Consider the following 25,542-nt stretch of genomic DNA (forward strand, 5'->3'; position numbering starts at 1 on the left):
TTTTCCAGCAAATTGTGGCACTTCTATCCAGTCAGTTTCAAAAGGAGCCTGAGCCAGTGGCCCTCTGGACTGAGCTATCGATGTAAAAATCATATTAATTAACTACTGAGCTGCAAAAGCTCTGACATGATAACTAGTCAAACACTAATTCACCCAAAATACTGCTTAAGGATTTAATAAATTTCTTCAATAAACAGTAGCCCACTTTTTAATGAACAAGTTACAATTTCAAGGTTTATTCAGCTCAAAATACTACTTTCAGTCCTAGTACTTCTGGTTCAGTGCCACTCAAATAGTACTGTCTACCCAACAAGCTGTGGGTTTAAAGGTTTGTTTCATCCAAAATGATACTTTCTGTCCAAATACAATTTTAAAGGATTGCTACACTGAAAATACAATTTAGGGTTTGAAATATTTGTTTCACTCCAGTTCTACTGTCTGTTCAAGTACTTGTAGTTTTAAAGTGTATTCAACCAAAAAGTGCTTTCTAACTTACAATTTACAAATTTAAAAGTTTATTCTACCCTAAAAACAGACTAAAATTTTAATGGTTTACTCCATCCAAAATACTTACTCCGTTAAATTACTGGTTTGCTCAACTCAAATTCATCTTTTGTTTTAAAAAATGTGGGTTTTACTGGAAAACCTGTAACACTACTGTCTCTCCATACACTTATAGTTTTAAAATTTCACCCAAAAAAGTGCTTTGAAAAGAACAAGTTATGGTTTTAAATGTTTATTCAACTCAAAAACAACCTATAATATCAATGGTTTATTGCATACAAAATACTACTCCACGTAATACACAGTGGACAAAATTGTTGGTACCCCTCAGTTAAAGAAGGAAAAACCCACAATTCTCACTGAAATCACTTGAAACTCACAAAGTAACAATAAATAAAAATTTATTGAAAATTAAATAATCAAAAACAGCCATTACTTTTGAATTGTTGATTAACATAATTATTTAAAAAAACAACTAATGAAACAGGCCTGGACAAAAATGATGGTACCTCTATAAAAGATTGAAAACTATTTGACCAGAGTGACATGATTAACTCAGGTGTGTCATTTAATTGACATCACAGGTGTTTCCAAACTCATAATCAGTCAGTCTGCCTATTTAAAGTGAGACAAGCAGTCACCCTGCTGTTTGGTGAAAAGGTGTGTACCACACTGAACATGGACAACAGAAAGCGAAGGAGAGAATTGTCCCAGGACATCTGAAAAAAAATTATAGACAAACATCTTAAAGGTAAAGGCTATAAGACCATCTCTAAACAGCTTGAAGTTCCTGTGACAACAGTGGCTCATATTATTCAGAAGTTCAAGACCCACGGGACAGTAGCCAACCTCCCTGGACGTGGCCGCAAGAGGAAAATTGATGACAAATTGAAGAGACGATCGTTGGAATTGTATCCAAAGAGCCCAGAGCAACCTCCAAAGAAATTAAAGGTGAACTCCAAGGCCAAGGTACATCAGTGTCAGATCGCACCATTCGTCGTTGTTTGAGCCAAAGTGGACTTCATGGGAGACGACCAAGGAGGACACCACTGCTGAAAAAACTCATAAAAAAGCAGACTGGAATTTGCAAAAATGCATGTTGACAAGCCACAAAGCTTCTGGGAGAATGTCCTTTGGACAGATGAGACCAAACTGGAGCTTTTTGGTAAGGCACATCAACTCTATGTTCATAGACTCAAAAACCAAGCATACGAAGAAAAGAACACTGTCCCTACGGTGAAACATGGAGGAGGCTCAGTAATGTTTTGGGGCTGCTTTGCTGCATCTGGCACAGGGTGTCTTGAAAGTGTGCAAGGTACGATGAAATCTGAAGACTATCAAGGCATTCTGGAGAGAAATGTGCTGCCTAGTGTCAGAAAGCTTGGTCTCAGTCGCAGGTCATGGGTCTTCCAACAGGACAACGATCCAAAACACACAGCCAAAACACCCAAGAATGGCTGAGAGAAAAGCGTTGGACTATTCTAAAGTGGCCTTCTATGAGCCCAGATCTGAATCCCATTGAACATATGTGGAAGGAGCTGAAACATGCCATTTGGAGAAGACACCCATCAAACCTGAGACAACTGGAGCTGTTTGCTCATGAGGAGTGGGCCAAAATACCTGTTGACAGCTGCAGAACGCTCATTGACAAATACAGAAATCATTTAATTGCAGTGATTGCCTCAAAAGGGTGTGAAACAAAATATTAAGTTATGGGTACCATCATTTTGTCCAGCCCTATTTCATTAGTTTGTTTTTTAAATAATTATAATTAATCAACAATTCAAAAGTGATGGCTGATTTTGATTATTTAATTTTCAATAAATTTTTATTTATTGTTACTTTTGTGAGTTTCAAGTGATTTCAGTGAGAATTGTGGGTTTTTCCTTCTTTAACTGAGGTACCAACAATTTGTCCACGTGTGTAAATTCTAACTAAATGTATACTCTCCCTAACTTCTCTCCAAATGACAAATGGCAAATGCACTAGCGTAATCTCCTCCTCTCAAAAACCCACAATTTGAGGAGTGAATCAGACCCCTTTGCCTTTTAAGACCTGGACAGACTGAAATGTCCAACCCCTTCAAAGTTCGCGCGAAGCACCCATAGACTGTATATATAGTGGACGTAGCATCTGGCTCCAGAATTGAAGCCAACCCGGAAGTGTCAAAAACGTGCAATATCACGCCGTCCGCTAGGGTTGGCTCCAAAAGCTTTTTCTCCATAGACCCCAATTAATTTTTGGAAAAAATAAAATTTGATAGACTGATTTTCTACAGCTCAGGATTTTTTCCCCGTTAGTTTTCATGGTCAAAATGAGAGATCAGGTGGCCAATCTTAAAATAAATCAATACTGAATTTTAAATAACTCGCTAAAGTTGGCGAAACCAGGGGCGTGGCTATACTTGATAGACAGCAACAGAAGCCTCTGCAGTAAAGTGTGGGCGGGATAAGAGAGTCCTCAGCCAATCCTGCTCTAGTTTCGCTCCGGTCCAGCCTGTTTGATGACGCTTTTTACGTCACTGGCTCCAAAAAATCCAAAACGGCGACCAGGAAGTAGCAAAATCCGGGCTTCATTTTCTCTGCGTTGAAACCAACGGGTGACGTCACGGTAGTTTACGCCTGGCAGCGACCCGGGCCGCTGGGGAAACAAAATTGACCTGCAGGCGCGTGCTTACTGGGCGAAAATGGGACCAGAGACGTGTCAAAATAAAAATGCCGACCTCTGTGCATCAGAGCGCACATACAAACACCAGAGAAGATTTTTCTCAAAAGAGAAGACTCAGATCAAGCATGCAGCAAGATAGAGTCAGTAACCTCACACTTATGTCCATTGAGCATGACATCCTGCATGATTTGGATTTCAAGGACATAATCAAGGCATTCTCTGCAAAGAAGACCAGACGAAAGCACTTCTAAAAAGGACAGTGCTCTGCTTATTGCTAGCCAGGCTTTCAGTTGTTGTGGATGGCTGCTACTTGTTTGAATGACATATGTGGGCCAGAAGAATCTCTTTTTGTTCTGATGGTGTGGATTTTCAATCTTTCACCCATATTGGTTTTAAGTAAAGCATGTACTGATGCAGTGTACATGCAGTGATGAAGTGTATTTTGTGTTCATGTAAGTTGATCAATAAAAGTATGCTGGTGTTTCCGGCTAAAGAAGGAAACCTCACAGTGTTTGCTGTAAAAGAAACTGATGCATTTTTTTATGCAGATTGGGAAGATGGAGTAGAGGGGCCTACAAAACCTCTCAGCCCAGGGCCTACCATTAGGTTAAGGCGGCTCTGGTTAGCACTTTCGCCTTGCAATAAGAAGATCCCCGGTTCGAATCCTGGGGTGGGCCTGGGATCTTTCTGCATGGAGTTTGCATGTTCTCCCTGTGCATGCGTGGGTTTTCTCCAGGTACTCTGGCTTCCTCCCACAGTCCAAAAATATGCTGAGGTTAATTGATAACTCTAAATTGCCTGTAGGTGTGAATGTGAGTGTGATTGTCTGTCTGTATATGTAGCCCTGTGACAGACTGGCGACCTGTCCAGGGTGTGTCCCCTGCCTTCGCCCGAGTCAGCTCGGATAGGCTCCCCCGCGACCCTAGTGAGGATAAAGTGGTGTATAGAGAGAGAGAAACACAACATTGACTGAAAGGTTTAAGTCGATTAAACCTTTAATTCATTTATGGAAGAAAACTATCCTTTAATATCTTACCTTAAAATGACCAACATTTTAAAAAATGTAGGTGTAAAGTAAAAGTTTCACATTAAAGAAATCACTGACTGCATTAACTCAATTATTATGAGGAAGCAGAAATACAGTTCTAATATCTCTATCAAATATTTTTGTGTCTACAAAATATTCTGGATATCAATAAAAATGTCTGCATAGTGAAATATATGAAGTCCATCTGCATTTATACATCATATTGATGTTTAAATATCGGGAACTGCAGCCCACGTTCAGTCAAGTTAGCGGAATTACGGATAAACAACGTTTCCAAGTTTCTCTTACAAAATAAAAGCCGTGATCTGTTTTACAAAAAATTACGTGATTTCAAAAATGTGACTTTGAAAATGTAAATCAAACTGTAGTAATCGTTAGCTAGCTGCTCCACTTGCTCTGAATATTTTTGTTCTCGTTTTTGTCAATCCCAAATGAAAAATTTATCCATATTCTGGCTACATTGCCAACAACAGGAGCCATGGAGTGACCGGAAGTTAGCTGTCCTAGCGGAAGTGCTAATGAGGTCTGCTCTGGCACAGATTATCACCGTCACACATGTAGCTTTGAAAATAAGTCCTGTCCAAGACACAGAGCTATAGCTCCGTTTCAGTGTGAGCTCTAATATTTCTCTGACTGTGTTTGACTTCCTCTAAAAAACGTCCTGTTCGCTGGGAGCTACAGCCATAGATATATATATCTACTGATTCATATCTATGCACATTTGTCTGGTCCGATGCAGTCTCCATGATAACGTTTCCCGTGTACATGAGAACGCAAGTACGGACAGTTACGTACTGAGAAACGGCCTTAGTTTTCTTACCGCAAAGGTACAAAGCTGCTGGTCTTCTCCTCTGGCATCAGGAAATTCTTTCAAAGCTTCTTCAAATCCAAACGAAATACAATCAAAATATCAAACTAACGTCATTGGTGCATTCAGGTACAGTCGGACAACGAAGTTGTGTCCATGAACGTCGGAAATCGGAGTATCAGTACTGTAAATCTCTGACAAAAAATTGGTGGTGGGGTGGGGGGGCACACGGGGTTGCCAATCATATCACAGGGAGGCCACTGCCCCCCCACGGAAAATCCGCCACGGTTATAATGCTACATTGTGTCAGCTAATGATGTTGAAAGGCTAATTGATGATTAGAAAACCTTGTGCAATTATGTTAGCGCATGAATGAAAGTGTGAGTTTTCATGGAAAGCACGAAATTGTCTGGGTGACTGCAAACCCTTGAACGGTAGTGTATGTATACTTAATTTACAAGTACAAATCATATTAGGGCTGTCATGACACTGTATTTTTGATGTGATTATTGTGGCAATTGAGAAGTCTATAGAAAAATAAGGGTAAAAAAGTTTTTTATTATACAGTCTATAGTCTGAAAAAGATTACCCTGGTGGGCGGGTCACCATAAGGGCTTTTATTTTGAAATGCCCGCTGTTTTCTTGTCCTGCTTCCTCCTCGTCTCAGGGACTTGAGGCTGAATGACTGCACGCTGGCAAATTGACAGACAGTTGTTTAGCTACATCGCAGAGCACAGTCATTCTGGAATTGTGTTTTCTAAACCGCTGAAGTGAACTTTTTTCCTGATGCTAATGCTAGCTTAGCTCAGTCATGTCTTCCCAGAGCAGCGCTGCTGGAGGGATCCACGGGCTGCTGCTCAAACTTCATGAATCACTCTCGGACGAAGACAGGCGAGGTGCAGCCTTGAAATGTCACGATATTATCGGTGATCTGGGACAGGAGTGCATGCTAACACCGACCGAGAATGAACTTGGTAAGACCAGGAAGTCCCATCAAAGGCTATTCCCAGATTCTCAGGGACGTAGACAATCCGCGCCAAACTCCATTAACAATCTGGACATTTAGTGATAATGGTGCTCCTGTTGTTGATGAGCGTCAGACACCTTGTAAAATAACACATTTTCGTATTTTTTGCATGCTGCTTTTGAGTTCGTCATACAGAAAATACTTCTATGTCACTGATAACTTTTAAATTGACTCGTTTAACATCAGTCTCCTCCGCCAAAACTCTCTGTGGTGGTTCAGTCAGAGCACAACAAGAAAACATGTGGTTCCCTGAGAATAAGAAAAGCTCGAAAACCCTACCATAGGTCACTCAGCTGGATGTGTGCATTATTAAACATGTGAAAGAATACAAAACTAAGGATAAATGTTGCAGTATTTAAGTCATCTTCACCTAATTTGCAGCAGACTTCAGGAGTCTGCAGGATGTTACTCTAACCACAGGTTCCTCCATGGCACTGTTCTCACTCCTTCATTCATGCCCGGGCAACACATAGTTTATGCTCAGATTGTCATTGTGCAAACAACACCTGTAACCCAGTTACTCTCAGGGCTAAGCTCTTGCTACAGAGTGGTGGGAACATCATCTGTCTTCAGTCAGAACTACAGAATCTTTGCCTATACGGTGCTCTAAGTCCAACCTTTGCAAATTAATGCACAGCAGAAATTTAGTGCTGTTGTCATTGTGCATGTTTTATTGCGGCATTATGTGCTTATTACAGCTGCAGTCACTGATCTTTTACAAATGATCCATCAGTTCGAGTAATTTTTCAGGGAAAAAAGTCAAAATTCTCAGATTGCAGCTTCTTAAATGTGAATATTTTCTGGTTTCGTGACTCCTCTGTGACAGTAAACTGAATATCTCTAAGTTGTGGACAAAATAAGACATGTGAGGATGACATTTTGGCTTTGGGAAACAGCGATCAACATTTTTCACCATTGTCTGACATTTTATAGCCCCAAACAATTAATCGATTAATCAAGATAGGGATCAAAAACTTATTGGACAATGAAGAAATAATTAATTGCAACCCTAATGCATGTACACTGCTGTTCAAAAGTTTGGGAAAACTTAAAAACGTCCTTATTTTTGAAAGAAAAATGATATTTTTTTCAGTGAAGATAACATTAAATGGATCATAAATCCAGTCTAGACATTGTTAATGTGGTAAATGACTGTTCTGGCTAGAAACGGCTGATTTTTAATGGAATATCTATATAGGGGTACAGAGGAACATTTCCAGCAACCATCACTCCTGTGTTCTAATGCTACATAGTGTTAGTAGATAGTGTTGAAAGGCTGATTGATGATTAGAAAACCCTTGTGCAGTTGTGTTAGCACATGAAGAAAAGTGTGAGTTTTCATGGAAAACATGAAATTTTTCTGGGTGACCCCAAACTTTTGAACGGTAGTGTACTGGAAGGAGTGTATCTGAACAAGTAGTGACATTAATGATTCCGTCTTTGCATCCTCATCTCACTCAGCTCTACAGACATCCTTACTGTTCTCAAAAGACTATGGACTCCTCAGCTTCTCAGGAAGTCTCTGCCATTAGAGGAGGTAAGAATATCCAGTGTATAAACAATAATGTAGTGAACTGAAAAGTTAATATGTTAACAGAAACATCTGTTTTCCAGCTGCGGGACACCCGAGTTGAGATTTTAGGTTTCTGGAGAAGTTTGGACAAAGTCTCACCAAGAGTCAAAGGTTGGGAAAAGACCTACGCCACTGACATAAGAGTGAGTTTCTGATTTTGAACAAGTGTGAACGTTGTGTTTGTTTGTTCCTTTAGAAACACGTCAACCGCTGATTGTTTACAGGGCCAAATGTTACATCTTTATTCTAGGATTAGTTTAGATTCGTCATTACATCTGAGACAGCAGGCAACATTATTTGACATGATTCTAAATATTTGCTTGTATGTTTGTAATTACACATGGTAATTATTTTGTTCATCTTTTGTTTTTCTACTCAGGACATGTGCATGACTGTGTACACAAAGGATAAACTAGCAAAATGTAGGACTCCAGCGCTAGAGCTGCTTATTAAGGTTGGTTTCTGTTCACAAATGATGTATTTTGATCGAGTGTAGCGGTACTACGTTATGATTTATTGCTCTCGTTATCAATAATTGGGGCACCACCCTAGATTTCTAGGGAAAAAATTAATATTAATAAAAAAATTAATATTCATAAAAATTTTGATCAATCTCATATCAAAAAGTCTTGAATCCTCGTTTAAATTGACCACATTCTACACCAAAGAAACACAAGACTGTAATTTGGTCTATAATGAGGTATTTATTAACTATTCTATGAAAATAATGACAAGTGAACTATGTACAATGTAGATATGGTGTGTGTGTGTGCGTGCAGATGTGGATAGGTGGTGTGAGGAGAAGAAAAATATGGGTGAGGATTAGCCAGAGCTAACCTGACGAGGTATCGGTAATTTGGATTAAGAATTCTAATGATTTGTAAGAGAATAAATTGATTAAATAATTAATTGACCAAGATGTTAGTACATCACCCATAGAATGGAATCAGAGCAAACTCAGCTGGAGTTATTGAAGTGAACCGTCATGGGGCTGGGACTTGCTGGGCCTTCAGATTATGCACACGGTCTGGACCGGCAGGTTCGGAACGGTGCGTCGTCGTTGTGGCCACGCCTTGATGTCCTGCCGCGGGTTGATCGGTTTATGCAAAGACCTGATCCAGCAGATCTCCGGAGTTCTCAGTGAGTGCTTAAAATGATGGTTCTCAGGCTTTAGCCAAGAAAAATGGTGTTGATGAAAATTGTCAAAATTAAGAAAAATAAATGCTGGTTCTGAATCGGTTCTTCAGATTAAAACGAATAACGTTGGTTTAAAATTGAGCAAAATGTCTCCTTAAGTTACAAAAATATTAAGAGATAAATAGTTAACAAAACTTAGATGGTGAGGGAATTTCGAAAATAGGAAAAACGCGCTTAGGTAAGAAAATAATGGGAATCTCTGTCATGGATTCCCCAGGTAGTATAAAGAGTAAGAGAGTGCTGATGTGGGCTACGGCTGACTTATCTGTGGGTCCAGCTAAGGGGAGGACCTGGGCGGAGAGAGAGAACTTTTAGGCGCGAGTCTGGTGGAATTGGAATCTCTTTGTTCTCACAAAGTAGAGAAGAAAGAGGAATCCAGAATGGATTAAAATATGATATTAAACGCGCAAAACACGATCTGTCTATCCCACCATATTCAGTTGTGTGAAAGTGAAATGTGTAGATTAATACATATGTTCATATTATGTGAATCATTTCATTCATAACTATATGTTTATGTTTATGACATTAAAATATGTATCACAGTGAGAATATAACAACAAGTCAGAGATTTGGTAACAGGTAAATACAATGGTCATCATTCAACCTAAATGGAGTAATAAAGAAGGAATCAGATTAAACATCACAAATTAATAAAATCAGCTTCTGTGAAAGATAGAATCTTGATTTTCGGATATGTTAATGATGAATGATTTCCATTGACGTTGGTAATTCTGTAAACACAAAATACATTCCAGAAATATTAATTTGGCAAGGTTTTGTAAGTTCAGTTCCAGTCTCTTTGTTTCAGTCAAAGAGAGAGAGAGGGTGACTCCAGCCTTCTGCCATAAAGTTTTACGACTTGTTATCTGATCTGTGGAATGCAGAGACATCTCCGGCTGAGGGTCTCCTGAAGCTGAAAAGGGATTTTAGCATGAAAGTTCATTAAACAAACATCCATAGTCTATAATTGAAAGTCATTGTCTTTTAAAAAGAAGAAGTTATTCCAGGGGTTTAAATGTTCACAGGAGTTCCATCCTTCTGTGAATGAAAACCTACAGAAATACAAATGTCTCAATCCTCCTATAGAGATGGGTGTTGGTCAGTGCTGAAGAGAGACAGCTTATCTGAGTTTTGATCAGCTCAGGAATTCCAGGGCCTTTGCAGTCTTGCTACATATTCCCCACTTTGGAACGATGTTCGTTGTATCAGACGAACTTCGGTCCACATCAAGGTCATCCGTGGTCGTCAGGAACAAACTCAGATGCTGCTCTGATTCAGGGCTGATGTTTATTAGTATCAGGAACAGGAATCCTAAGGGTTAGTGGGTTAGCTTCTGAAACAGCTTTATTACTGACTAGTAAGGTAAAGTAAAAGAATCAAGATTCTAATAAAGAGTAGGTAAGTCCTATGGGCTTAGAGAATAAAAATAAAACAAAGTAAGGTAAATTAAAACAAACCTAAAGCTATATATGCCACTTCTGAAAAATGTAAATCCTTACAGAAGTGTTAGATCATGGTTAAATTGTCATTTAACCGTATGAGAGGTGTAATTGTCAGTAGTAATGAATCCAAGGTGTTGTGTTAGAGTGAGAGGATATATGTATGATTTACCTAAAGCTGGTGTCTTGAAACGTGTCAGACAGAAGTATATTTATCTACTGGGTGAGCAGACAACCTGGAAAACAGAGTTATGAATTCACGATACTGGCAGTGATAAGAGACGCGAATCTTATGTTAAACGAGAATCAAAACAGAGGCTGCAGTCAGTTGTGCACCTGATACGATGGGTTTAACCCCACTTGTACCTACGGAGTTTAACGAGGGTGCTAATAAAAATATTAAAGGGTGAACTTGACTGAAGACAAGACCTGTGGTTGAGAGGACCTCAAGTGATTTTTCACTGAGTCTGAGAGGAAGGACAACAGCTCTGTTTATGTTAGTTTTAGTAAACTGTCTTGGTTTGTTGTGATTATATTATTAAATTTGGTAATTTCCTGACAATTTGATTGTATGGTTGTTTAGTTGTTAAAGTTAGGCTTATGATTGTAAAGTTATTTATTTCCTTTTGTCCTGCTAATTCTACAGTTGAATTTGTAAACTTAGTAATTTATTTCTTTGCCTGTTAGTTTTTACAATTGGATTTGTAAAATTAAGTTATTTATTTTTTCTCTGTTAATTCTACAATTGGCTTGTAAAATTAAGTTATTTAATTCTGTTCTATTCTACACCTGTTGTTTTTCTCTAGGACGTTTAGTTTTTCCTAATTATCTATTTAGTTCTGGTATGAGATCTGACTGATTTATTGCTTCCCATGCAGTCTTTATGAAGTTTCGGTACGATTTTTATGTATTCATTCAAAGTGGACGGGTTTTTGTCCCTATCGATTTTGTTTTGATATATTACAGGATAGATTTTGTCCTTAATCCTGTAGTTGTCAGACCATTGAGGGAGGAGCTTTCGATTGAGCTTACCCCCACTTAGTTTAGTGTTCTCAGGTGGTTGGGCAGAGAGGTAGGACCATGTTTTGTCCCCCACTTGGTGGTTATTTTGCGTGAGGTTTTGGTCACTTACGTCAATCGTATAGTGGGAAGCTGTGTGAGCTGTATCAACACAGGCTTCCTCTGGCTGGAAGAGCCGGTGCAGTAGTAGAATCCTTTGTCTACCTGTCATTATTTTAAGGAGTGGAACTTTGGTTGTTTCATGTGGAGTTCCTGTGATGGCTATCAGAAGTAGGAGTCGTCTGGTTTTAAAACTTTCTGTGGTTGGCTTTTCCTATCTGACCTGAAGTCTGGTGAACAGTGTTCAGGCTGGGATTTGCCCATAGTGATTCATGGCCGTGTGTCAACGTCACCCCCCTGTGGTTTTGGGTCACCACGAACGAAGGTGAAGTGAGAGGGCCAAAAGCATGAAAAGTAGGCCGATGAACACCAGAAACGTGGCGAGGACAATAAGAGAGGAGCCAAAAGTGAGAAGCCGAGGAGAAGTGTAGAGAGCGCAGAGTGTAGGTATTAGCACTCACAAGATCTGGAACCGGGCCCTGTGTGTCACAGTCAAGTGAAGGCAGGGTCATAAGGTCAGAGTCAGCTGCCAGGGAGACCAACACAGGAGAGTGAGTGGCCTGTGGGGCAGCAGAGGGAGGGCGAGTGAGCTCACTGGCTGACAGGGTGGGTGGGTGGGCACAAAATTCTGGGCTGGGCTGACATGTGGAGGCACCTGTCCAAGGAGCGTCCACAGGAATGTTCTGGATGGAGAAAGGAAGACCAGGGTCTAGTGGAAGCTGGAGGTTATGCAGTGCTGCCCTGCTGGTGCACTTGATACCTGCAGTGTCAGTGACATATTCAGACTGTGGACAGAGGTGGGTTGCAGGAGTGGAGTCATCCACTGTGCAGAGGAAGACATCATATGGGCTCTGTGGAGCTTGTAAGGTGTCGTCTGTCATGCCTGTGTGCTCTTGTCTGTAACTCTGTGTCACAGTGCCATCAGGAGCTGCGATTGGCAGGGGCTGGCGGACCTGTGCGTAGATTACAGAGCATTTAAAGTCAATTATGGGTTCAAAGCGGTTGAGAAGGTCCTTACCCATAAGGAAAGGAGTGTTGTCCAGAGATGACACATACACTGGATGGATCAGGGTCATATGTCCTATCTGAAGCATCAATTCAGCCCTAGTGGACAACGTGACCGTTGTCTGTGCATATGGCTGGATGTTTAAGTCACAGAACTGACAATCAGACTTTCGACCTGTCCTGTGCAGTCTGTGTTGTAGTTCCTGGAAAAGAGGGAGTGACATTATTGTGATGTCGGCTCCAGTGTCCAGAAGTGCGTCCTGATGCAGGACACCTTCAATGTTTATCGGTAGGTGAAATTTTCGGCCTGTTCCTCCTTTTTCAGTGAGGTGGCTCAGGAATGTCATCGGACCAGGGAATGCATTGGTCTCAAAAATTTCATCATCAGAGTCTGGTTGGACTTCTGAGAGCGCACTGAGGAGTTCTCGGTCATCACCCCCCTGTTGGGAATCTAGCGTGTCAGTCTCAGGGTCTGAGTCAAAGTCAGGTTCATCAGCTTCCCAGTTTGACATATTTTCTGTGTCATCTGGTTGGCTGGCAGGATTGTCATATTCATGGTTGGAGTGTTCAGTCATGCATTGTTGTAGGTCTGAGTGCATTGCATTTTCATGAGGTCCCAAGTAGAATTCTTCTCCAGCCGTGGTTGAGGGACTGAAGGAATCCGTGGAGGAAGACACAGACGTTACAGAGTCACGCTCTGACTTCTCTCGTGTTTTCCGGACCTCTTGGAGCAGCTGTTTAAGCTCCTTTACTTTTTGGGAAATGTGAGGGATGTCAGACTCACCAGTTCCACTGACGTGGTTCTGTCTGGGTCTGCTTTTCTCATCATTCCTATGCGAGTAGTTGTCATGGAAGGCACCACGACTGTGATGTCTGTCCCAACGGTTCGACCGTCCCCTTCGTGGGTGACCTGGGGGCCGAGTTTGGTTAGGAACAGGTTTCATGTGGTCCTGGCGTTTGCCAGTCCAAGGTGGTTTGACAGGTTTGCGGGCCTGCCTAGGTCCTTGAAGTGAGGACTGTTTCGGTGTTGAGTCAGGCCGCTGAGCTAGTGGTGGATGAGTAATCCGACCATGTGAATTGTGGCCTGAAGTTCTTTCAAGCTCCATCAGTGAGGGAGGGCCGTCAAGACGCAGAACGGTGTTATGTTTTGCTGATCTGGACTGACTCTGTCTCTGTTTAAAGAAGCCTTTTGCAGCCAGCTCACGTAGCTGTCGGCTGTCTAAGGAGCGTGGGCAAGCCGACACTCCAAGGTGGTAGCTAGTAGTAGGATGCAGGTGTTCGACAAAGAGAGATTTGAATTGCAAATCTTCCTCCATTCCGGGTTTGTTTTGGGATCCAAAGTAGGCTAGACGTAGCCTGTGGTAATATTGATGGGGATTCTCTGATCGTCCCTGTTTGACCCGAAGGGCAGGTATCAGGCCAGTGTCTGGCATGAGGTCGCGGTATTCCTCTTTCAGGGCCTGACACAGCTTTTCAAAATCAGTTCTGACATTGAGAGGTTGGCGGTCGATAAAGCTGCTGACATCACGACTGGATGTCATCTTTACCAGACAAATCTTGTCATCTGCTGAGGCGAGTGGACGCCTCTTCAAAAAGAAGTTGATGTCAGACAAGTAGGTGAGGATGTCATAGTTGGAGTCATTAAAATTTGGTTCAAAACGCTTTATGTGTCTAGCTATGCTGTCTAAATCACGGACTGTGGAACCCTGGGGTAACGGTTTCCTCTGAGCTGCTGGAGGTGATGAGGTGTATCTCCCCGGTTCTGTGAGCTCAGCTTCAAGTTCAGCTAGCTCTTTTGGTTCGATCTTTTGAATTTCTAGTGGTTCTGCAGCTCTGACTTCAGCGTCATGCAACTGTCGTTCGAGGTTTGCCACATAGCTGCTGTTGTCTTTGATTTGAGATTTTAAGTCATTGTTTTCAAACACAGCTTTCTTTAGAAGGTGTTTGGTTTCTGTATAGTCCTTCTTGGACTGTTCCAGCTCTGTCTCTACAGTTTGAAGCTGGATTTGTTGGTTAGAAATTGCTTCTTGCAATCGGTCATTTTCTGTCTTTAATTGATGTATTTCTTGGTTTGATTCAGCATTTTTGCTTTGAAGTTGAGTGATTTGGGCTTCCGATTCAGCAACATGTGTCTGGGCTTCTACCCTAGCTTGGTGTTCTTGCTCTATCTGGGTTTTAGTAGTTTGGTTCTGCTTTCTTAATAGTTCATTTTCCTGATTGCGGGCTTTTAGAGTTTTTGTTGTTCTCTCTAAGAGTTGAAAAGTGTTTTGAAGTTGTGCTGACATCACAGCAGCCATTTTCCCTAAGATTCTTGACAAAAATTTTTTTTGTTTGTGTGTTTTTGAGATCGCTTCTGTCAGGAGCTCTGTCATTTTGGTTTCAAGGGTAGAAGGACCAACATTTTGGATTTTTCTTACATATCCAGGTAACATGTCTTCAGTCAAGCCACTTAAAGCGTCATCTAAGCTCATCAGCGGGTCACTGAGGTCAGACGCATCTGGGGCCATGTTTGTTAATGAGAGCAAACGGACAAATGTTACAAACAAATTTACAACGAAACAATTTTAGCACAAGTTGGGCTGGAAAAGTTCTGTTTTTGGAATCGGAACAACCATAACAAGTGAAATTATTCAAATGCAGTTAGATGTTCTCAAAAAGAAGAGTTTAAATAATTTGGTCAACAGCCTGGATTTATTTACATTTGTTTTTGTAAGACTAATTGTTTCAGTGTTCAAGTTTAGAAGCTCAATTACCATAGGTAAAGAAGAACTAATTCAGCATTGGTTAGTTACTGGCATTCAGTTGTGGAAAACCATTTAACTATGAAAAAGTTTCAAAATAAACATTAAATTGCAAGCTTGATTATGCCCATTAAATGTTTACCTAAAATGTGCTCAACTGATTAGTTGATGCAAAAACAACTCACTTAACTTGGTTCAGAATCTGAACTGAAAATCAAAAAGTGAATTAAAATTCAATAGTGGGTTGAAATCAATTGAATAAGTGCATGAAATGTTTAATAATAGCTCTTAACTACAATAGTTCAGTTTTACATTCAAAAATAAGTCATGCTTTTCGATTAAAATGCGTTTCAATGGCTTACATGTATTAGAAATTGCAGTTTTTCTGCTTTAAGTGTAACACTTCGAAACAGCCACAAGATGGTGCCACTGGGCTTGTTCTTAATTTGGTGGTTGAAGACCGGGCTAATGCTAGTTAGCTCGCTGCTAATGCTAGTTAGCTCGGCGGCTAATTGTGCCTTATCTAATAAAATTAGGTCGCTGTGGATCTTAGCAAACAGCGAACGAAGGTTATATTTAACCAAGCAATGAATGTGTGTTGGGCACGAGACACCCAAATGCTAAATTACCTCAAGCTGCCGAAGCAGAGTTAGCAAGTTCGGTTAGCTACTCCGAACGCTAACTGGGAGGCTTTTGAACAAACTATGCGTTCCGGACGTTTCATCGGTAAGGCATAGCACTGTTCATGAATTTCAGGCCTTATTTTTAATTGTTTTAGTCGACAAATAAACTGTATCAAGATGGATAAAAACTTTCGAAACAACAACTCAAAGAGCTCAGGCTAGTTTAGTTAGCAACACAGGGACTGACTGCAGCTTCAGCTGACGTCACGGATCAACAGCGCTCACGGCAAAACAGATTAATAAAACACAAGTGCGTCCACTAATGTTATCAATCCGACGTGATATAAAAACAAAACAGCGTTTCAAGCAGTAAATTACTTACACAATTTGATTAAAGGAAGACATATGCTCACACAGCAGATAAAGAACCAGTGTATGTGAATGAATGGCAGAGGGAGGCTTCAGCTCCCGGTGATTGAATAATAGTGTTTCTTTGTGCAAAAAAGGTTTTTAATCGGCCTCGGACGGGGAACCAATATATGTAGCAGTACTACGTTATGATTTATTGCTCTCGTTATCAATAATTGGGGCACCACCCTAGATTTCTAGGGAAAAAATTAATATTAATAAAAAAATTAATATTCATAAAAATTTTGATCAATCTCATATCAAAAAGTCTTGAATCCTCGTTTAAATTGACCACATTCTACACAAAGAAACACAAGACTGTAATTTGGTCTATAATGAGGTATTTATTAACTATTCTATGAAAATAATGACAAGTGAACTATGTACAATGTAGATATGGTGTGTGTGTGTGCGTGCAGGATGTGGAAGTAGGTGTGAGAGAGAAGAAAATATGGTGAGGATTAGCCAGAGCTAACCTGACGAGGTAATCGGTAATTTGGATTAAGAATTCTAATGATTTGTAAGAGAATAAATTGATTAAATTAATTAATTGACCAAGATGTTAGTACATCACCCATAGAATGGAATCAGAGCAAACTCAGCTGGAGTTATTGAAGTGAACCGTCATGGGGCTGGGACTTGCTGGGCCTTCAGATTATGCACACGGTCTGGACCGGCAGGTTCGGAACGGTGCGTCGTCGTTGTGGCCACGCCTTGATGTCCTGCCGCGGGTTGATCGGTTCTATGCAAAGACCTGATCCAGCAGATCTCCGGAGTTCTCAGCTGAGTGCTTAAAAATGATGGTTCTCAGGCTTTAGCCAAGAAAAATGGGTGTTGATGAAGAATTGTCAAAATTAAGAAAAATAAATGCTGGTTCTGAATCTGTTCTTCAGATTAAAACGAATAACGTTGGTTTAAAATTGAGCAAAATGTCTCCTTAAGTTACAAAAATATTAAGAGATAAATAGTTAACAAACTTAGATGGTGAGGGAATTTCGAAAATAGGAAAAACGCGCTTTAGGTAAGAAAATAATGGGAATCTCTGTCATGGATTCCCCAGGTAGTATAAAGAGTAAGAGAGTGCTGATGTGGGCTACGGCTGACTTTATCTGTGGGTCCAGCTAAGGGGAGGACCTGGGCGGAGAGAGAGAACTTTTAGGCGCGAGTCTGGTGGAATTTGGAATCTCTTTGTTCTCACAAAGTAGAGAAGAAAGAGGAATCCAGAATGGATTAAAATATGATATTAAACGCGCAAAACACGATCTGTCTATCCCACCATATTCAGTTGTGTGAAAGTGAAATGTGTAGATTAATACATATGTTCATATTATGTGAATCATTTCATTCATAACTATATGTTTATGTTTATGACATTAAAAATATGTATCACAGTGAGAATATAACAACAAGTCAGAGATTTGGTAACAGGTAAATACAATGGTCATCATTCAACCTAAATGGAGTAATAAAGAAGGAATCAGATTAAACATCACAAATTAATAAATCAGCTTCTGTGAAAGATAGAATCTTGATTTTCGGATATGTTAATGATGAATGATTTCCATTGACGTTGGTAATTCTGTAAACACAAAATACATTCCAGAAATATTAATTTGGCAAGGTTTTGTAAGTTCAGTTCCAGTCTCTTTGTTTCAGTCAAAGAGAGAGAGAGGGTGACTCCAGCCTTCTGCCATAAAGTTTTACGACTTGTTATCTGATCTGTGGAATGCAGAGACATCTCCGGCTGAGGGTCTCCTGAAGCTGAAAAGGGATTTTAGCATGAAAGTTCATTAAACAAACATCCATAGTCTATAATTGAAAGTCATTGTCTTTTAAAAAGAAGAAGTTATTCCAGGGGTTTAAATGTTCACAGGAGTTCCATCCTTCTGTGAATGAAAACCTACAGAAATACAAATGTCTCAATCCTCCTATAGAGATGGGTGTTGGTCAGTGCTGAAGAGAGACAGCTTATCTGAGTTTTGATCAGCTCAGGAATTCCAGGGCCTTTGCAGTCTTGCTACAAATATTTATTTCTAATGTTTTGCTGCAGCAGTTTACACCGACTGAAAATCAGATATGTACAAGTAGGACTTTATGCTTTTATTTTAATGAGTTTCATTGAACATAAAGATAAACAACAACCAGAATGTAAATAAAGATGATAAGGAGTTTTATCTGATTGACTAAATGTTGGTTTTTCCATTTGATTTGTTGACAGCAGGAAAAATATTAAATATAATCAGGTTCATCTTTTAAAAGTCTGCAGATTTAAGAGATCTATCCTAATTCAAACATTATTATGTGTCTGATGAAGAAAAACATTGTCATTTGTTTCGTTTTTCTTTTCCGTGTTTGTTTTCCACCTCTAGATATCCTCAACTCCTCTTTTGTTCAGTGATTTTATCTCAACCAGCTGCTGGGAATTTCTATCTGTCATGTCTCTGTCCTCTACCAGACGGGAAACAAGTTGATTCTTGTCTATTTCCAACCTACCTTTAGGTTTCGATTTTGTATGTAAATAAATTCAACTCTGTTCCCTCCTGCTCTCTTTGTACAAGGAAGCAACAGAGAATCAGTCTGTGATCCATGGGAGACCAACTCAGAGCTCAACTGTTTAAAACTGAGACTGGAAAAGGGAAATATCAGTTAATTTCATCTATTCTGTTTGTTTCACAGCAGTAAATAAATGATGTTCTGCCTCAGCCCTCCACCAACGTCCACACAGCTGTTCTGTTTCTTCAACAGTCATTCTCCTGTTTGCTGAGTGTTTCCTCATTCTTTGCCTGGCTTGCCAAGTGGCTTGTTAGCAAAACAAACAGTTAGCTTCCAAACTATGTGTGTGAGGATAGCTCAGCTAGCTGATGCTTTAACGTACTTAAAAGTTGGAATATTTGACGTTGTCGGTGGAAGTTTGAGAGATCGACGCGACTGCTTCCGTCTTGCGGTGTCTGAAGACAGTTAAAAGGTTGCCGTTCAAGCACTGTTCAACCAAATCTGACTCTTCAACACCAATATCTGACCCACAAACAAAACTGACTTTTTTTCCTTTTATACTTACTACCAAATAAAGCCACACATCTGTTACAGCACACCTGTGTGATATAGAGAAAGGTACAGCAGGTTTTCTGACATCTGACTGAATGTGTGTCTGTTCTGAAGATAAATAACTAATGAAGTCACTGCTGTTGTGTGTGTGGTTTTGACATCTAAACGTGATAACATTTTGATTGAGACACACTGGTTTAGTAAAGGAGACAGATTTGTGAAATAAGAGATCTATGAGACACTTATTGTAAAAACAGATCATATTTCTTTACTACAATACAATGCATGAAGGTAAAGGTAAAATTTAAACTGAGCAAAGCTTTTACATTCATGTTAGTGCGTTTACTCACCTCCTCTGGAAACAGAGAGAATCCACAGAAAAATCAGCAAAAACACAGAAACCTTCATCCTGATCACAGTCCTGATTCATGTTACAGCAAAAAATGAACTTTAGATTCTGTCGTAGTGAGACGTTCAGTTGTCCTGATGAAAACTCTGAGAAAAGATCTGTGAGAACAAGCAGGGGAAGTTTGTTTTTCAGAAACACAGAGGCAACTGTCTACCTGCCTTTACTTGTCTGTCATCTGATACATCATAGATCAGGTAACACCCAGCGTCCTTATGCGTCATGCACTAGAGGAGAGATGTAATCTCTTTTGTTCATTATCATACAGAGATGTAATCTCTTTATTTCCATACCTGTAACTCTATTGTCTGTCACCCATAAAGGCAGCAGATGCAGGTTTGGTCTGTGGACAGAAACTGAAATGAAACAGATCTAGAGCAGTCCTTGAATTAGTTTTTATAAAAAGACTAACAGACAATATTTCTGACATTTTGTGAGCTGTACAGTTTTTATGTCAGACTTTCTAACAGTCTATAAAGAAGTTCAATGTTGGTTCACACTGTCATTATATTATGAAGTAATAATACTAAATAATGCTGACAGCACTTTTCAAGACACTCAAAACTACTTTACAAGGCATAAAAAAAATCCTAGTGCTGAATGTGTTTGAACAGTTCTCAAATCAACACCAAGTCAAGATACCTGAGCTCACCTGCTTCTAATCTCCTCTCAGTGAAACTGGCTCAGACCTCAGTCTCTACCAGATCGTCAGTCTGGTTTTTATGCCTCAACAGGATCCCCAGCAACGTTCTCATCTTAGCTCTGATAATCCTGTCGTCTTCTGCTGCCTGTTCCACCGTCATTCTATCAGAGATCTCTGGACATCTACGAACCGTCTGGTTTGGCGTTTCAACCTAACTGAATTGAACGATTTCTGATTCGTCACAGTTCAGTTTGAGGAAGGTCGTTGACTTTATTTCTGTGATGCAGTTGGTGGGTTGAATGGGTGACAGTGGTGATTGTTGTGGTGGAGATGTAGAGCTGGACATCATCAGTAAAACTGGAGTCCATGAAGGTGGATAAAGTGGTCAAAAGAAGCATGTAGAGGATGAAGAGGAGGAGGCCCACAACAGAACCTTGGAGAACACCTTGGGAGAGTCCAGCACTGGAGGATTTGTTGATGAACTGGTGTCTGTCAGAAAGGTAGGGCAGGAACCAGCAATGCTAATGTTGACAGTTGTTTCCAGGAGAAGGATGGGATGTTTGACTGCATTGAAGGAAGATGTTTAAGTTGCCAACGTCAGAAGGTTGTTAGTAACTTTGAGGAGGAATTATAAAGAATCATACAGGTTGTTGACAGAGAGGTGAACTTTGAGTTATGATGCACGTTTAAGTATTTTAGACAAAAAGGGGAGATTGGAGATCAGTCTGTAGTTGTTTGAGACGTCAGGATTTAGTCGAGGTGTTTAAAGAATGGAGGTGACAGCAGCAAGTTTGAAACTAAGTAGGACAAAGCCAGTAGATGATTTAGAGTTGTGGTGAGGAGTCTGGAAAGTGCAGGAAAGCAGGTCAGAACAAACTCAGAGGAGATGGAGTCCAGGATACAGGTAGAAGTTTTTATTCCTGTCATGAACTTGGAGAGGTCAGATATTTACCAGTTTTTTCTCCCTTTCTGCATTAGTCTTCAAAATTCTCATATTTGTCTAATGTTAGAGTTTACTGTGTTGATCATCTGTTACTAACTCAGTCTCTTTAATGTGAACCAGCTCACATGAGGCTGAAACTCCATTAAAGTCAGTGAGTTGAGAACCAGCTTCATTAGACTGTTTATTCTGACTGCAGCTGTTGGGTTCAGTGAAGCCAGATCATGAAAAGATCTCCTGATATGTTGAAGCTGCTTCTTAGTGTAGAACTCAGACCTCTGATGTTGAAGTCTGAGGTTTCCATGTGATCAGACTTGATCTCATGTTACATTTAGATGGTGGATTACTCATAAAATTATTATCTTCACAAACAGAAATCATCATCTGAGCTCAGCAGCCATAAACTTTGTCATTCAATCATGTGTTTTCTTCAAAACGACAGACTGCAAAGTCTCGTGGTTAAAATGTGGATGAATGCAGAACAGAAAATCATGAGATGACAGTTTTTTGACTGCAGCTGATTGATGCGTCAACGAACAAACCAATGTGCCAAATTGGTGGGGAAGTTTGACCGAACAGAAACAACGAAGTGTGCCTTTGAAACTACTCCTCATAGGTTATAGAGGTTCAGTCCCTGTTTCCCGTTCTCTAGTTGTATTCTCACTTTGTAACTGGAAACTTTCTGAGGAACATGTTGACAGCAGGACTCTGAAGTTCAGTCTTTACCATCAAGATCTGCTCTGAAACATAAAAATAATCAGGATGAAGGTTTCTATGTTTCTGATGATGTTTCTGTGGATTCTGACTGTTTCCAGAGGAGGTGAGTGCAAACTTTCTCTTCACTTCAGAAGTTTTTTTAATGTTAGTTTCGATTAATCACTTTGTGTTTTACAGTAAATGTTTCTTCTGTCTCTTATTTCACAAAATTTCTCCACAAAACAAAAACTCTCAAACTGTTGTCATTATCACAGAAGTTAAAATGTCAAACCTGGAATCTGTAATGTGGTTTTAAAAAGGGTGAGCTGTGACAGATGGATACATTTAGTTATTTTTGGATCGTTTATTAGTGTATTTGCTGGTAAGTATTTTAAAAAATGACATTTCTTTGTGGGTCAGATATATGTATTGAAGGATCAGATTTGGTCCTCAGGAATCCATTTATTTATTGCTGATAAACAGATTAGATTGAATTAACTGAGGTTTCCTTGTTGTAGTCTCAGTTTTAAACAGTTGAGCTCTGAGTTGGTCTGAAGAACTGTAGAGAAACTGTTCTTGTCTCGCTAAGTAAAATGAGAACAAGAGGAAATGTCCCTGTGGTTCACTAACACAAAATATTAACAGTTTCCAGCAAAAAGAAACGTGTTTACCACATGAAGGTTTACGAGTCAAAAAATACTTTGTTTTTCTCACTTCAGTGGTCTAAAGATAACTGTGTTTAACAGCTGAAGACATCAGAACGGTTTCTGACAAATAAAATTTTATTTACATTTAACACTCACACTATGACATCCAGCAGGTTGTTCATATTTGGACAGAAATTAGGGTTTTGATTCATCCAAGGATGAAAGAGGATTTATCAGCACGATGTTCTTAAATTTACTGAATACCTGATCAAAGGGGGGCTTTTAATTCTGATAAAACATTGAACAGATTAAATAACGACACACAATATAGCACTGTTTAGTTGAAATTATTATTTCTCACTAACAGATGGAACAAACGCTGCTCAACAACTAAATCTAAGAGTGTTTCTGATGCAGGTCTGAGTCTCTCACTAACAGGGTCTTTACCTGATGTTGCAGATACTGAGGTGTCCTGTGTTTTTATGGAGAGATGCATCTTACCGTGCAGCTTCCAGGTCGCTGATCATGTTGTCATCCACTGGATTCATTTGACAAAAGAACACCTCCGTGTCCATTCATACTACAACAACCAAGATGACCTTGGACATCAGCACCAGATGTTCAGAAACAGGACATCACTGTTCAAGGACCAGATCTCCAGAGGAAACGCCTCACTGCAGCTGACAGGAGTGAAGGTTCAGGATGAAGGAAGATATCAGTGTTTCATCAGCACCATCAACAGAAACAAGGAGTCATTTATCAACCTAAAAGTTCATGGTAGGAGAAAAACATAGAAAACCATCAATGATTTAGTGTTTTCTTCATGTTCAGTGCTTTCAGTATCAGAACTGTGCAGAGCTGCAGTTCTTCAGTTTGTCCTGGTGGCAGCAGATCAACAGAATGATGAAGCTCTTTGGTTTGACTCCATACTCTAGATTTGAATTATCAGTAGTAATATTAGTAACAGTGCTATTTGGAGAAAGATGTAGAAAATCTGTTTATTAAATTCAACCTCAAATAAAGCATAATGTGAAACTAATATTCACTCTCTGTGCATCAAAATTATGTATTTTTTCCAGCTCCAGTCCACAAAATCAACATCCAGCAGGTAGAAAACAGGATGACCTGCAGCTCAGAGGGGATCTACCCTCAACCTGAGCTCACCTGGTCCACCACACCTCCATCCAACATCAACCTCCACAACACAACCACAGTCCAGCAGAATGAAGAGCAGCTTTACAGCATCAGTAGTTCTCTGATCCTCTCACACAGTCGTACTCATCTGGTCTACAGCTGCACCGTCAGAACTCCAACAAACAGGAGGAGAGCTGCTTGGAGGAAACTCAGTGAGGAAAACATCTCATCTCAACAATCCACTCACACATTATTGACTTGCTTCATTCTTGTCTTTTTCTCTTCCATCATTTCAGCTCCTATCAGTGGATCAACAAGTGAAACAATCATCACCTGCGCTGCCTCCAACTTTTCCTTCTCTCACCTGCTTTGGAGATTCAACCACAGTCAGATGATGGTGAAGCAGAGCAGGACTGATGGCAGCTCCACAGTCTCAGAGGAGTGGAGGCAGCAGGTGAAGGATGTGTCAGAGTCAGGAGACATCACACTGCAGGACTTATCTTCAGAGCAGGAGGGAATCTACACCTGTCACCTCAGTAATGCTGAGGAGACGCTGATAAGAGACACCTCTGTGAAGATCAGTGGAGGTAAAACAGCAAAAGTTCCTCTGATTATCTGGAAGATGTGTTTGACCTGCAAACATCAAAGATCACAAAACTCCATCATGAAGCTTCCAGAGACAGAAAATGAACTGAATCTTTTTATATTTCAGGGAATTCAGTCAATGGAGGAAGAAAGAGAGGTTCATCGGTTGGAGCTGTTTTGGTTGCAGCAGCAGTTGCTCTGTTCAGATAAAAGGTAAAACATGTTCTGTTGACTTCTAAACTCATTTCTCAGATCAACAAGAAAACAACACAAGAACATCAAGCAGTGAAGAAAGAACAAAAGTAAATGTGTGTTAAACTTGTGTGCTGCTCTGTGTGAACTACAGTATATGAGGGAACATGTTAAAGGAGAAAACTGTTGTCATCAAGTCAGTATTCTGGGATGTTTCAGGAACATTTCCACCACTTATTTTCTACAACATTGTTGTTTCAGCTCAGATTCAGCTCTGCAGAAGCTGCATTTCATTTTGAAGGAGAATATACAAAGAACTGCTTTTGGTTTTTCTGTTTTATGTTTGATGTGTTCTCCTTCATTCTATTTGCAGATGCATTGAACTTGAAGATATAAATGCAGGAACACACTGACGGCAAAACAAGATTGATGAGTTTGTTACAGAAAGACTGACGAGGAGCTTAAATATTGTGTTTTGGACACGAACACATTGCTATTTGTCAGAAGAATTATGTTTAAAATATTTATAGTATTTATGTTAGAAGAAATATACTTAGGATACTTAGAATAGAATACTTGCTTTTAGATGATCATTAATTTATCATTGAGTGACTGTGAAACATGTGTGCCTTTTGAACCATGACTCTGTATATATTTTAAACCATGATTCTACGTGTGCTTTATGGAAGAAACATGTAAACACAGCACATACCGAGAGGTGACCAGAACTAGGCCTTCTAGGTGATGAAGATAAAGAAAGTACACACAAATACCACATGTCTGCCTCTGAAGGTCTTTCTGTTAATATCTTACTGCTTGTGAAGAAGGTTTTTCCATTGTCATCTCATGCTGAGTCATGGTACCATTCTCTGTGTTACATTCCTGTCTGAAGCAAATAAAAAGACGCAGTGGAGACACAGGCTCTTTGGAGTTGGGTGGCTGATGCTACAGCCCGTCTCTCTCTCCTCTTGCGGCAAGTAAAATACAAGAGCTCGAGTCCTGTCTCTCCTTCCTTGTGCTGTCTCCGTGTTTTTCAGGTTTTAAAGCCAACACTATTCTTCAGCTGATAAATTAACTGTACAAACATTTTAC

At 40.0% G+C, this 25,542-nt stretch overlaps 1 protein-coding gene and 2 long non-coding RNA genes across 8 annotated transcripts in view; 1 reads left to right on the forward strand and 2 right to left on the reverse strand.

Annotated features, from left to right (window-relative positions):
- LOC127532468 (uncharacterized) overlaps positions 1–25,438 on the forward strand; it is a 64,431-nt gene extending 38,993 nt beyond the window's left edge. For both annotated transcript variants that reach the window (XR_007939912.1, XR_007939913.1), the window contains exon 2: positions 24,824–25,438. This is a non-coding gene — a long non-coding RNA (uncharacterized LOC127532468). The remainder of the gene's footprint in view (positions 1–24,823) is intronic.
- LOC127532461 (uncharacterized) overlaps positions 1–25,542 on the reverse strand; it is a 295,805-nt gene that overhangs the window by 138,429 nt on the left and 131,834 nt on the right. The window lies entirely within an intron of this gene.
- Positions 1–25,542, reverse strand: part of LOC127532455 (NUT family member 1-like) — a 113,703-nt gene that overhangs the window by 53,900 nt on the left and 34,261 nt on the right. The gene's annotated exons all lie outside the window — the stretch shown is intronic.

The sequence above is a fragment of the Acanthochromis polyacanthus genome, chromosome 23 (genome assembly GCF_021347895.1).
Source record: "Acanthochromis polyacanthus isolate Apoly-LR-REF ecotype Palm Island chromosome 23, KAUST_Apoly_ChrSc, whole genome shotgun sequence".
Taxonomy (NCBI): domain Eukaryota; kingdom Metazoa; phylum Chordata; class Actinopteri; family Pomacentridae; genus Acanthochromis; species Acanthochromis polyacanthus.